The sequence below is a fragment of the Rhea pennata genome, chromosome 4, assembly GCF_028389875.1.
Source record: "Rhea pennata isolate bPtePen1 chromosome 4, bPtePen1.pri, whole genome shotgun sequence".
In the NCBI taxonomy this organism is placed as follows: Eukaryota; Metazoa; Chordata; class Aves; order Rheiformes; family Rheidae; genus Rhea; species Rhea pennata.
In genome coordinates, this window is record NC_084666.1 from 4,683,913 (window position 1) to 4,697,486 (window position 13,574).

A 13,574-nucleotide genomic window follows, 5' to 3' on the forward strand; every position below is an offset into this window, starting at 1 on the left:
AACAGAGGAAGCATAAAAAGTATTGAGTCTTTCCTTGTATGTGGAATTTAAATCTTAATTAAATCAGCTTTAGTGATGGAGATAACACACAGAACCAAATCTGCTGATGACCACTTTGATTAGACAAGATGAAGTTGGACTGAAGGAACAAGAACCGTCATATTTTGACCATTCACTCTAGAATAAATGTTTACAGTGTCACTACGTTCTAGTGTGATATAAGCAATGTCTTAGTCCATTTTCTGATAGTGAATTGATGAGCAGGTAAATTAGGAGGTTTAGGTAAAGACCAATGCAGAACTAAAAGATTACAGGACAACCCATGAAGCTGAATACGTAGTTTTGCACTTCACTAAATCTAAGCAAGTCTCTATTCTTGTGCCATGGTTAGCTGACTGTATGTTACTTAAAATGGTAGACTTAGGTACAGGAAATAAAATGTTCCTTATGAAGACTAGGGGCACAGGAATGAGTGATGATGGGAATGCTATTTCCTAAAAACGTTCCTTAAAATCCTCTACATTATTCTCCAAACTGCTCCTTGCTAATGTCACTAAATGTCACTTATCAGAGCGCTTTCCTGATTATCTTTCCCACTTATTTCTTCTTCTTTTTGCTGTCTGTTACCACTCCATTGGCTTTCCAAGCTGTCCATACTTCAGGATCCCAGGCAGGCCAACAGACCAATCTGAGAATTATTGCTTCATATGTTTGGTGCCACAGTTACTTAGACACTTTAAACATCTTTTAATTATCCAGTCTTATTGGTATCTATTACTGTAGTATATTAGCCAAAACAAGGACTTTTTACTTAAAAAAAGAAAAAAATCCTCAAACCAAAAGACTAGTATTATTTGCATGGTAATTGCTTCCTAGTGCCTGTTAAATCAACGTTTCCAGCTCAACTTTGTGATAGGAGAAGTTGAGTTATTAATATACTATGACAAATAAACTTTTTGAATTTTGTATTTTTTTAACTAATTACTGTTTTTTGTGGGAAATAAGTAATGCGTTCATTGTTACCTTAGGTAACCTCTAATTTAAGATGTATGGCTCTATGGCAGTCTCATGGTTTGGGTTCAGTTTGATTTCTCTATCCATAATATTAACGGCAACTAATATATGGAGGTGGTGTCTCTGGGAAGAGTCTTCCAGACCAGCCCCTGAATGCGAGCCTGACCACGTTTGCTAGTTCAGGCCGAAACTCCTCGCTGATTTTAGTGAGCGTTTGGTGAGATGCGGAATTTGGAAATGTAATCTTATACGAGCAATTCTAAACGTTATATAAATGTATCCTGTTTTAGGCATTTCTAAGACACTTCATACCAAAGCTCTGTTGTCTGCAGTGCTTTTTTGCATACAATTATTCATAGTTGCCGTGAGTTAAAAGCACTACTAGGAAGATACTATCACACATTTTCTGTATGCTTTTTTCCTTAAATGCTTACCGAACTCACTTAAATTTGTACATGGATGTTAATTAATTATTAGCCATACGTAACTGTCAGTCAGTAATTTAGATGCTTCTGGCTCACAGTTTCTGGAATGTAGCTTGGTTTATGAAGAGCGCACAAACGTACCGTTCCATCTGTTCGCCAAAGCCACCTGGCACAAAGTCATTTGGGGCATGATTACGTAGTTGGCAAGAGTTTCAAAAAATGCGATTTCTGGAGTTTTAGTCCCCATAGATGCTTTGCTTTGTAGTGACGGAAACCTGACTAATGCATCAAGGAGAGGTGTTTTTTTTTCCCCCATGGCTCTGAATAACTTGTGTTCACCTTGCAAAATAATGCCTGACATCGAGGGAGATAGGAATCAAGAGAGAGGCATGAAATAATCTTGAGCACATAATCGCATGGATGGAATTGAAGAAGGCTGTTGTTACAAGCAGTTGAAAGGAGTCACGTAGGAGTTGCATCGTCGTCCTTTTAATCTCTGTAGGGAGGCGTTTGGGACAGTTTGGGAAATGATTTTTCCTGCTTGATAGCAGCACGGATCTTTTTTGACACTCTGGTTTAACAAGATTGCTACATCTGCAAATGTATTTTCCTGTCCTTTCAGCGGTTAAATTTCTTCCTTAATCCTCCAGAAGCCCAGGCTGCTGGCGGAAAGAACTTGGCAAATTATTTGCAAAGCAGAAAGAAACTTTCTCTTTTTAACTCCTGGGGTGGGGGAAACTAGCTCATACAATGTTTGCTGTAGCTTAGATAAAACTTCTGAAGTAGCAGCAAAATGATACAAAAAAAAAGAGAAATGGTTGCATATATTCTTTAGTGTAGAATTAGCGGACAAAAGTTGCACGAGAAACGTGCATTTGTTCTATATGGTAAAGCTGCTGCTTGAGCAAAGAGGATTTAATGCTGTAAACAAGGTAGCGTTGATAAGGGACACCAAGATACTTTTGTAGGTGGTTAGCAAACAGCTAACTTTATTCCTTTATTTCTTGTTGTTCTGCATGTTACAGAAGGAGACAAGCGAAAATTTGTGATTGAAAATACAAAGGAATGCTGTTATTGCAAGAAATGCCTGCTCTGAATCAGGTTTTGTTTGGGTTTGCTTCCTTGTGGTCAAATATTGTCTTCTTGTGTCGTAGGGTTTGGGGAGAGAGAGCATCCTTCGTTTTAAATCTTTGCATGGTTAAAGTCATTCAATCAGCATTTAGTTTAATTAAATGGCTTTTAAGATTTAATTTTAGTGAAGGGAAAAAATGATCAACCGTTAAAATTATGATTGAATGATTTTTTTTATTGTGGCAGATATCAGGGAAGAACCTTTGAGATAAGTTTAGAAATTAAAAAAAATCCTTCTGTTAGACTGTAAAAAAGTGTTATCTTCAATGAAAAAAGGAGATTGTTGATATTGTTAATTAATATGTGATGAATTAGACTGGAACTTAACACTTAGTTTACCCCAGTAATGGCATTCAAGGGAAATCAGAGTATATTAGGCTGCCAATCCGAAGAAGTAGCCCCTTTCTTAAATTTGTAAAAACTTAAGCTCTTCAGCTAAAAATCATAATTTTACTTTGGTCTACTATGAAGAGAAATCTAGGGGAAAATGATATTGTAAGATAGAGAAAAAAAATAGATTCTTGAAAATATGCCTTTCTTATGTGAAGAATGCATATTGTTTCACTTGAACAGTATGCAAAACTTTCCCACTCTGTACGACGTGCCCAAGCAACTACTCAAAGCTGCTCTCTAAGAGTCACTTCAGGAGCTGCCAGCAGTAGGTATATGCCTCTCTGTAAGTACTGGTAGAAAAAAAAAGATGTCCCTAGTGGATCGATGTCTTCTTTGCACAGCGAGCAGAGATTGGTTTTCTGTAAGTCTCTCCGTACAGTTTTCTTTCTTATCTTACACCCATTATCACGGTACTCAAGTGCCTTTTTTTTCGTTGTTTATTGTCTGTACAGTTCCTTATGTTCTTACTCTTCGAGCTCTGTCTTGACAGTGGATGTTATGAATACAAGGGTTGTCTGACATTGCGTCCATAAAGGACAGACTACCAAACCTGTGGATACTAATGGACTCATTTTGTGCTGGAAGAGTGAACTGCTCACAGTATCCTATACAAATCATTTGAAAAATCTGTTTTCTAAATATTTTTAATAAGGCAAAATTATAAAGACGTATTGGAAATGTGTTCATGTTTTTAAATTTAAGACGTGAGAAGTCATGCTGTGCCTTTTTACTGAGTTATTCTTTCATTTCAGCTGAACAAATTAGTAACAGCATATGAAAGTTAACATAAAAAGGCCAGCTGTGAGGTCCATTCAGTCTTTGCCAAAAGCCACTATCAAAGGGACAGTAAGTCAAGGCCTCGAGATGCTGCCTAGGTAATTTCAGAACCATCTAGGGCACAACTCCACCACGTCTGCTTGCTTGGTTTACTAAAAGTCGTGTGTGTTGTACTATAAGATTTATTTAGAAACATCTTCTTGGGCAGTGTCTTGGAGTTCAAAGTCATCCTTTTGCATTGACTGGCCTCTGAGTAGGCAATGAGAAGGACCGTGTTCCCCCCCAGGGTGTGGCTTGGCCCAGCTGCTGCTCTCACACGAGCCGGGAGGGCCTTCTCCACCAAGTGCAGAAGTTTTCTCAGGTACTTGAGACCTCAGCATTTGAGAAGAGAAGACGTTCCAAGAACTTCCATGTCTCCTGGGAAGTAGATGCTGAGAAACAAATTAGTAGCTTTTCCCGAGGATTAGACCAACAGTAGGCTGCACTTGGTGGTGTACAACCGACAAAGACTCTCATGACTCCTTAATAAAAGCCCATTTTCATTTGCCTTTTGTCAAGAATACTCTGGCTAGCTTCTACTATTTTGGAAACAACTGTGTTACGGCATCTCAAGGAGAGATTGGGTAGATTTTGGCAGATTGAGCCAGGCCTAATGTGCCTCCTCGCTGCAGGAAGCTTGACCCCGCACTTATGGTCCAAGCTTGTAGTTCCCCCCCCCCCCCACTTTCTCAGCTACCATGAAGAGCATTTGCCTTATCTAAGCTTTTCAGTTTAAACATTGTACATGTACTTATGCCCATATCTTTTTTAATCTCTAAGATTTTGTCTGTGTGTGTACATGCACGATTCAGTCAACGTTCCCATTTCTGTACATTCCCGTTCCTTTTATTTATTAGCCTGCTGATACTGTTTGCAGCAGTAGAGTCTTGCAATGTCACGACCGCTGCGGTTGTTGAAGTGGATATTGGCCCCCGTCCTACTCCAGATCCTCCCCTTGCAGGTGCATACTAGCAGTTTGCAAAGAGATTGCTGTAAAACAGCTTATTCTCTGTGTAACAAAACAAGAAACAACGAAGGAATACACGAGGCGGTTCAAGGAGAAAATAGGACGTAAGAATAACGTGGTGGGAAGCAGCATAAAAAGCATGCTCAGATATGCACTAGAAGGGGAATAAAAAAACAGGGGGATGCTTGTTTTAAAATCAATTGCCGGCATATTGCTGTTCACGTTTATAATTTTTTTTCCTAGTAGCCCTGTGTGGACTGGCCACTAGAGGGGGGATGGATACACGTTTTGCTCTGGTGCTGCAGCTGTAGGTCCAGTTTCTTGTATCTCTCATTAAATATGAAGTTTTCCAAACCTTTCATCCTTTGACTTACCAGTAGCTTAACTTTATCGAGCAATTATATCCTTTCCTAACTTTTGCTTTAGAAGAACCGGGGACAGTTTTCTAGCTGATGGCATAGTAGTGATTTGTAACAAGCTATTTATTTTAAGTGCTATTCACTTACATATACATTTTAAATGTTATTTCACTTTTCTTCTTTCCCCCTTTTTTTTCTCCTCCACACACCAAGCAGAGCTTTTCAATGAACTATCCAGAATGATAATTGCTCAGTTAGTGCATACAATTTACATCTCAAAGGTACGGACGAGCAATTTTCCATCCACTTTGTTTTCCACTTAGTATTTGACAGCTTTGAATTTCATCCATCAAAGTTTATATAATCCTCAGCCTTTGGAAGTCCCTTTGCACATCCGCATGATTTTCATTACTTTCTGCAACATAAATAATCTGTCGCTGGAAAAAACATTGCCACACGTTTCCTGATGGTTGCTAGGATGATTCAGCAAGCCTGGCCTTGGGAGCAGACTGCTCTTGATTTTTTGCTGTATTGAATAAAAGGCCACGGTGATTTTGGTCACATAGCTGTTTTTCTATGATCACAGATCATGTCTTTTTTATCTTACTATCCTAATCTCTTTTAATGGTGTTTTGTCAAAAGATCAAATATAAAATTGTCTTTTTTTGATTATACCACTTTGTTAAGATTTTCCAGGTTTTGCATTATGGTAGTCCCTAAGTTACATTTTTTCAGCCTATTGGGTATTCATCAGAACCGATAGTAAGCAATATAACAACCTGATTACTTTTAGAGGGTTTCCAGTTAAATACTTGCTGCTAATGGTTCATAGGAGCCCATGAGGAGCTAACTTTTTGAGTCCAAAAGTTCAGGAACGCCGGTCAATTTATTCCTATTATACCACATTACGGGCATTAAGTAATATTGATACTACCTTAACAGCCACTGAGATAAGACTTACTAGTTTGTTATGATCATCTCTGAATCAGCTCTAAAAAGGGGGAAGTTCAGCATGTTCTAGTTATCCATCTTTTGGTGCAACAGCTACTTTTACTAGAAATCTGCATTTTTTTACAAGCTGTACCTCTTCATTTTCACATCTTTTTAAACTACTCAATACACACCATTTAAGCCTACTGATTTGTTGTTTTAAACATACTGATTTGCTTTAGACACTCTCACTTTTATACACCAGTTACTAGTGTCTCTATTACCTGGAAACAGTTGGTTTGAGGTAGATTTTAGTGTTTGTCTCAAGTTTGATTTTCCAGGACTTACTCATCAAAAATCCTCATTAAGTGTTGTCATTAACAGCCATAGCTTGGCTCCTTCATCGCTAATGAAAAGTGACAGATTGGGGCTAGATTATTCTACAGAATAGGAAACAATAAGCAGAGGGGGGAAAAAATAGGCAAGTTTTCACCTCAATTTTTCAGAAAGATATAGAATATAACTAAATGTATGAAGAGGAACTTACTTATGTGGAAGATATTCCCTCCACCAGCGAGAAGCACATAGCTTGCTGTAATCAGGGAAATAGGTGCATGAGGAAGATACCTCTACCTTTTGCAAGCTCGAGCATCGTCATACCCAATGGTTTTGTATTATGGTGACTTTTTTCCCCAACAGAGGGTATTTCAGGTGCATTTCTTCTACTTATTTGCCGTCACCATTTTTTGTGTGTGTGCATGTGTTTCAGGCCGTACGATTCGGATTCACTTCGTTAGACAACAGCAATTGCATAGCAAATTAATTACAACCAATTTGTTGGGGCATTTGAATTGCCAGTAGGATCGGATGCTGCGTGGTTGGTGAAGGTCCTTACGGCTCCCCATGATGGGTTGTGGGGATGGAAGCAGCTGCACATAAAAAAAAAAAAAAGCCAATACAGAGTGGTATTTACGTGAAATTAAAGTAAACACTGGATATCCATTGTCCCCTTTACTGCAGGGATAGAAACTCTTTCAGCAGCCACCACAGATTTTTTTTTGCTATTAGAAAATTACTGTGGGAAATAATCTAGAGCAGAGAAGTACATTTTCCGACAAGATAAACTTTCGGAGTGAACCAAATTTAAAAATGGAGGCGGGGGAGGAAATATCCCTAGGTGGTTCATCTCATTATCAGTAACATCTTTGAACATTTACTAGTCTCTCTTAGCAAGCCAAAGCATCCGTGGGAGCACCGAGGGTTCCTGCCTTTGGTTCACTCTGCCTGAGACGTTCGGGGAATGCAAAAAGGGCGAACGGGTAAGAAGGAATAAAAGCTAGAGGGAACGCCTCTATTTTATATATTTATATATTCAGAAGCCTGTTGCCAGGCTGAGTCCCCCGGCTGTTAGGAAGATGTTTGCTCGTACCGTTTAGTAGCCACGAGGGTACTGAACGCGTAGCACTTCGCCACGGTTTGTTATGGATAAGCTGCAGCCTCTTAATTAGCTAAGGCCTTCTAATCGGTTTGATATGTCCATACATACTTTTAATCTCAGATTTTGCTGAAAATACCATTTAAGGCCCCTCCTACTACCCTGCCCTACTCTAGTTTCCTACTGGGAGAAAAGCACGTCTAGGAAAAGGCCAGAACAAAGTGTGTAATAAATGAAAGACCGTGCATGGTTTCTAACCAGATCACCTAGGTAAATCTACTGCATAAAAAATAGCGATGCAGTCATCAAGGCAATTTTTATATCCCATTGCCTTTGAAACCTTGGATTTAGATTTTGTTAAGTCAGAAATGGAACCAAATTGGTCGTATTTCCATAGTGTCCACATGAAAAGACATCTTTATGGGGCAAAAGTTACTCTGTCTGGGGAGGAGGTGAAGAAGGGGAGAAGTGAGGTGGATGGAAATAGAAGTGCCTTAGTGGATAGTACATGCTGTTTGCCAAGCACAGGTACACATGATACTGTCAGTTATCTCCAAATTTTGTAAGGGATATACACATTTGGGTTTGGGGGAAGAGAAGTGGAAGAAAAGGTGAAAGCTGGTGTTTGATTTTTATTTTAAGCTAGATTTCTTCTCTTGTAATGCAAATATGGGTGCCTTGAACTCAGAATTCGTTTCATTTTGGCGTGTTGCATTTAACTGTGCCTCACAGAACTAGCATCCTCGCGCAGGGGAATAAGGACAGTAATTGGGTGAAAGACTGAATAATTGTTTCTGAATGCCAACAAGTGACGTTTTTGCTATCATAAAAACAATTGCATTACTCACACAGAAATACAGATTTCATTGCAAATATGCTCACTTTAAAGCAGACATACTGCAATGAAATTACAGGGCACTGCAGCATTCATTTCTTGGATCTGCACAACCACCCACCCAATTACAGGCTGTGTCTTGCCAGCATAAGCTAGATTGTTGCTTGGTTTCCATAATATTTCTGGAGCCTTACTTTCTTCTAGATAACCTCAGAGGTATCCTGCACTTACTTACTCCTTTACTTTCACCACATTTGTCTACTGTAAATAAAACCAAAAAAAAAAAAAAAATTGGCTGATCAGTTGAGATGGGAAGTCTTCTCCATGGGACTGTATGTTGTATTTTTTACATAGAATATGCTCTGAATAGATGTTTCTAATGCCTTAATAGCTCTGGTTTATGTCGGTAATTATATGAAAGGTTAATCTTTAAATCACCAGCATTTCCTAAATTCCCAATCAACTTCATGCTTGGAAAGGAACCCCTATAAACGCTCAATTTGTTCCTATTAGACTGGGCTGAGCAGGTCAAGGAAAAATCTAACCTTGGTGCATAATAATAAATTAGATGCAGGAAAAAAATACCTGATGTATGTTTGTCATCATAACTGTGGATACCAAAGCTGGATATGAGGGTGGGTATAGTTTGCATAGGAATCTGCTGATCTCAGGATCGCCCATCTGTCTACATGATGGAAAAATGAGATATTGGGGTAGAAAAGTCTGTCTTTGAGAAGACAGAGAGAGAAGGGGATCCTGGATTTCTTTCTTAAAACCGTTTCTCTGTTGTTGTCCTTGCTACACTTTCAACATGGGAGGTGGAGACACAAAAATCTCATTTACCATGTGTGCCTAGGGGTCACCTGAGCTCCTCACCTACTCTTGTCTTTCCTTTCATCAGATGCCCTCGTCCCTCCCTTACGTCTTTCTTGTTCAATATACCTGTTTTGTGTTGTTACCCTCCTTTCCAGAAACTGTTTCATCTCCACTTACACAGTTTTTAAAGCTGTTTTCTCCACCCACATCAGCCTTGGGTTTTTCATCTCTGCTAGTCCTTTACATTTAACCATCTTTAAAAAAGATGTTGCTGGCAAAGGAAGCCAGCAACAGCCTGGTTCAGTCATCATTACTCCAGTCTCCTCTTTGTTTCCTTTATTATTCTTATATTTTTAAAGCTCTAGTAGAAAGCTTCCTGACTAAACACTCTTCTTTTGCCATTCTGAAAACTATTGGGGATGTTGGGGGAAAGCGGAGGGTTATTCAGCAAGTCCTTTGGCTATTAATACAGAACAAGACATAAAAAGAAACAAATTTAGTCCATCAGAAAAGCAAATGATGGGCTTTTTATCAGCAAAGAAAATGATCAAATATATGCATTTCAAATGCCCCTCAATGCTCTAGCCATAAAAAACATACAGCATGTATTAAATCATATAAAAAATCTCCTTAGGTATCGTTAGTGATTTTCTCTGACACACATATGCGAAGCAATTAGGGACGAGATATGGGGTTGCATCCTTAGACTGTTACGGAGTATCTGGATATTGCTGTACACGTGGACTAACAGATCATCCCCTTGATCTAGACCCCTGCAGCACTCAAACAGAGTGGTAAAGGATGGAATTTGCTGCTTTAACACAGAATTTCTTTGTATTTTATACATTCAGGCCAGAAACAGAATGTGGTACATTAGCATTGATCTGTGGTTTCATATCACTTTTTTTTTTTTTAATGTAGTACAGAAAGAAAAGAGAAAAGACAGAAAGGAAAATAAATCATCCCTTATATACATTCCAAGCATACACAGCTACAGTTCCTCCATCCCTGCGAGTGTGTATTGATGTTAGTAGAAAGGGATTGCATGCTAGGGATCCAGAGCTCTGATAGTGTTAACCATCCTCAAAAAAGGTGGTTCCCTTGCTTGCCTTTCACCCTTTCTTGTACGTTACAAAACACTAAAAAAATAATGCTAATAACGTAATTATGAAAGGGAGATTACTTCTTTTAAGTGGAACATTAAGAGGTGAATATTTAATTTTTTTTCATTCTTTTGATATTCCCCAAGCATCTCCTGAACAAGAAACTGTCACAACTAATCCAAAGCACCTTTTTTTTCAGTTTTCCTCTCTTTTTTTTTTTTTTCTTTTTTGGATTCATATCATAAGCTAGGATAAGGGGATCAAAATAGAAAGAATGACATATCTCTGGACAGTTGGTGAACATGAAATCTGAAAGGAAGAGAGGGTGAAAATTTATTCCTGCAATTGCTATACATACACTACAAATATAGTAATGTTCAAATATACCAATGCAAGCAGCCCGGAGCAGGATGAAATAACTGGATCTGTAGTAGCTGGATTGAAATAAAATACTTGCTCCTTTATTTCTTTATTATCCATTTATTTTTCATGTAAACTTCCAGGCCAGCTGTGGGCAGCCTGTAGAGGACCTCTGTGCCACCTGAGAGCAAAGGGCTTCAGTGACACGCAGAGACCCCTCTCTTTCCGCCAGTAGATATTTACAGGTATCCTCTGGAGATCATTAGGAGGTTGTCTCTGGAAGATATTATCCATGTTTTTAGAAAAGATTTCTGCATGGAGATTTTGAAAGGCATCATTTTCTGAAGTTTAATAAGTGCTGTCCTCCGTAGGGAGGATCCATCCATCATCCTGCTGGGGGAGGCAAGTCACTGGTGGTCATTACCTCTCTCCCGGAGAAACGGTAACAGGCAATGCCGAAATTAGCCCCTGGCTTACAAAAGCACTGCACCTTTAAAGAAAAGAAGTGTGCTGTGCAGTTTACTTAAGCTGTCGATGCAAGTAGCACGGAGGAGAATAAATTGCCCAGGCGGAATTGCTCAAGTCTCACAAACGTTGCTCGAGATTGCTAACACCGGTAAACAGCATGAATAATTCCCGAGGTGTGCAATCACTAGTGTGTTTAAAATACAACCCACAAATATGCTGAACATACAAAGAAGTGCAGCCACGGGATGTTTTGTTTGTCTGCATCGGTCTCGCGTCGGATTTGCAGGGACAAAAAAAAAAAAAACGTGACCACGCTAATACGGTTCCTTATAGCAACAGGGGGTCGCTACAGAAGTAAAGCTAATTCTTCTTCCCCCCAACCCCAATGTGTAGACCATATTTTACCAATCATCTTGGTTGATTTTGGAAGCTTCCTGGCAACTGGATATAATCAGGCTTTCAGATTGCAGTGCTCCATGTGGATACAGGTCAAAGTTAGCCACATTTTTTTGATCTTTCACAGTTAAAATCCCGATTGGGCTCAGAGGAGATTTTAGTGGGAAAAATATATATATATGGCTTGGCCCTCAGTTAGCATGGTATGAGGTATTTTCCTTTAAAATAGGATCAGGCACCCAAACGAGCAAGGGGCTCCTTTCCTTCCCTACCAAAACCATTAAATTCACGTATGGACACTCAGCCTCTCCAGGCAATTGGAGTTTTAGGATGGATCAGGCCCTTGTAGGATTGAGTCAGAAATGTATATTTGCTTACATATATAAGAGCCTGGCTTTAACAGTGACAGCTTGTTTTGAAGCTGTGGGCGAACTGTAAGTGGCTTTAATAAAAAAGCAGTTTACTTTTATTAAATTTCCTATGGGGAAAAAAAATCCTTGCACAGTCCATATGCTCATTGCTTTCACTGGTAATGTTATAGTCTCACTAAATAAAAATGTTGGTTAGAAGACTATCTCATGTTTAATATTCAACAGGATGAAATGTACCAAGAGGAGGAAAATAAGTTTTGACTCCTTAAAAAATAGTCTCAGATAGAAAAAAAAAATAGAAACTTCACTCTTCCTGCTTGAAATTAATAGCTGAAAACCTGCTAAGAAGGAAAAAAAATGGCTTGATCTCTACCTAATCTCTGTTTTATACCTCTTTTAGAGTAGGTGGCACTTTGATGCTTTAAAAACTAACAAACCCACACTAAATTAAACTGTGTGTTAAATTTCTGATTTTTTCCTCTACTGATAGTAATGTAAGGATAGAGAAATATGTACAATATAGAGAGGTATTACCCAGTTCTTTGCCGGTAACATTTTATTAGGGTGTGATGCTATATAAAGAAATTTCCGAGCTACTCTTGCTGATGTTATACTGGCAAACTGGCAGTTTGTTTCCCTCATTGTGTGGGTAGTTGCTCAAAAGATCCATCAGCAGGTTGTTTGCATGCCGGAATGGAAAAAAAAAAAAGGAAAAAAAAGGGGGGAAAAAAAAAAGAAAAGGCAAGGAAAGGAAAAGCCTTTATTGAAGGGCAGTCAAATAAAACAGCTGTGCAACTGCACGTTAGGAACCGGCGGCTTGGATGCATAAATCCCCCGCGGGGAATGGGGAGCGAGGGATCGCGCTCCTGCATCCTCTGCAGCTGGCTGAGCGAGTGCTGCAGGGACGGGCGCGAGCGCGGCTCTGCCGGAGCCGGTTTCTGTAGTAGCCAGACGTACGCTCTAATAACTCCCTCGCTGCCTTAGAGCCCAGGTTTTGCTCGGGCGGCACGGCAGGGTTTCAGCCTGGATAACCGCGTGGCTTCGGCTCTTTTTCCACCTCGGCTTCCCTGCCTTCAGCATCTTTCAGAGCAAGCACGGGAAGGGGGAAACGCCAGTAACGAGCCCTTTGATTTAATTTTTTTTCCCCTTTCCTTTTGTCTTTTTTTTTTTTTTTTTTTTTTTTTTTTAAGAAAAGGACGGCTAGCACTTTTTCGGCAGTGTTTCATTTTTTTTTCTTTTTATTTTTTTGCCGAGACTTTGCAGCACAGTGGGTATTGCTACAAAATAGCTTTTTTTTGGGGGGGGGGGGGGCAATGCAGTTTTTACGGGTCTTAAAGCAACTTGCAAAGGAGCTGCCTTTAAAAATTCCTCAGAAATACTGTCCTAGGGGACACGGTCAAAAATTTGAGCCTTTCGGAGCTGAACCGGCTCCGTGCTGTAATGACATCCAACGACAGGTAGCACATCAACAAAAAAAATATAATTCCAGTGCCATGCTTTACATCTCCAGCAACACGACGTCAGTGAATGTGTAGTAATTACAAAGTGAAGCCAGCCGGTTAACGGAAATCCTGCTATTTTACGCAGCTTCTTTGCTCCTCGGCTTTGCGTTTCCAATGCCCAGCCCGAAAAGAGGTCTAAACTGTTGCGTTTTGTACACGGGGAGCAAGTCAGGTAACATACAGCAGCCTGTAAAAACCGTAAATGCTATTTTTCTTTTTTTTTTTCTTTTTCTTTTTTTTTTATTTTAAACGT

At 39.4% G+C, this 13,574-nt stretch overlaps 1 protein-coding gene across 2 annotated transcripts in view; it reads left to right on the forward strand.

Moving 5' to 3' along the window:
- The window catches only part of CTNNA2 (catenin alpha 2), a 431,832-nt gene that overhangs the window by 269,241 nt on the left and 149,017 nt on the right, over nucleotides 1-13,574 (forward strand). The gene's annotated exons all lie outside the window — the stretch shown is intronic.